Source organism: Onthophagus taurus, chromosome 10 (genome assembly GCF_036711975.1).
Source record: "Onthophagus taurus isolate NC chromosome 10, IU_Otau_3.0, whole genome shotgun sequence".
Classification (NCBI taxonomy): Eukaryota; Metazoa; Arthropoda; class Insecta; order Coleoptera; family Scarabaeidae; genus Onthophagus; species Onthophagus taurus.
In genome coordinates, this window is record NC_091975.1 from 14966525 (window position 1) to 14968036 (window position 1512).

The 1512-nt window shown below is 40.5% G+C and overlaps 1 pseudogene; it reads right to left on the minus strand.

The window, feature by feature from the left end:
* Positions 1-238: 238 nt before the first annotated feature.
* Positions 239-998, minus strand: LOC139431615 (tubulin alpha chain-like; annotated as a pseudogene).
* Between the last annotated feature and the right edge of the window lie 514 nt (positions 999-1512).

The following is a 1512-nucleotide window of genomic DNA, read 5'->3' on the forward strand; positions in this document are numbered from 1 at the left end:
TGTGCAGGGGCGATGGCCAACTACATTTGGATGGACGGATTATCTTCATCTGTAGTTTAGGCGTCGAAATCGGCTCGCGACGGGTTGTCCAGGGGTCGTGTGGATATGGTGTTCTACTCCGTGTTTCGGGTTATATTCAGTGAGGAGATTGTGAAAAATGGATCCGCCCGCCACAACCCGGATATGAGCACCTTCGCCAGCCGTTTCGCGTCCCTGGATTTTCAGCGATGTTACGCTGTCACCAGCCGTCAATTGCGCACGTCGACCAGCAATCCGTAGTGTTCCAGGAAGTCGACTCCGATGATGGGTTTCGACACGTCGGCGACAATGAAAGACACGTGAAATCGCGGCGAAGTCGTAGGTCGAGCGTAAGGGTCTCGTATCCATAGGTCATCCATAGGGCCCTCGCGTCGTTTAAATCCTTAGGGACAACACCACGATACAACATGCAACAAGCCATGTATTTACCATGACGAGGATCGCATTTTACCATTTGATTAGCAGGCTGAAAACAGGCATTAGTGACTTCAGCTACAGAAAGTTGTTCATGATAGGATTTTCCAGCAGAAATAACAGGTGCATATGTAACAAGAGGGAAATGAATGCGAGGATATGGAACCAAATTTGTTTGGAATTCGGTAAGGTCGACATTGAGAGCACCATCGAAACGTAAAGAGGCGTGATGGAAGAAACGATTTGGGAGGTCAAACGATTCAAGTTGGTGTCTGAAGGGCGTTCGATATCCAAATTACGTCTGCAGGCGTCATAGATGGCTTCATTATCGACCATAAAAGCACAATCGGAGTGTTCTAAAGTGGTATGGGTGGTTAAAATGGAATTGTATGGCTCAACGACTGCTGTGGAAACCTGTGGAGCTGGGTAGATCGTAAATTCCAGCCTTGATTTGTTTCCATAATCAACAGACACACGTTCCATGAGCAGGGATGTGGATTTAGAACCAGTTCCACCTCCAAATGAATGGAAAATTAAGAAACCTTAAAGACTGGAACAATGATCAGCCAATTTACGAACCCTGTCTAAAACCATATCGACAATTCCTTTTCCAATTGAATAACGACCCCTGGCAGAGCTATTAGCAGCATTAGAATCCACTTAGATACTAAAAATCATTAGAATCAACATATATACATATTAATAATCATTAGAGTCAATTTACATATTAAAAATCATTAGAATGAACTTAGATATTAAAAATCATTACAATCAACTCACATATTAAAAATCATTAGAATCAACCTAGATATTAAAAATCATTAGAATCAACAAACATATTAAAAATCATTAGAATTAACTTAGATATTAAAAATCATTTGAATCAACTTAGATATTAATGCTTTTATATTTTCATACAAATTCCCTTTCAGTTTTAAACATTCCCCCCAACACGTAATTATAAAACACACCTCCCCCCCCCTAATTTTAAAATCTAAATCCCCCATTCCTATTTAATATTAGATATAGGGTACATGTTAATTAGTATAAAACATCCTC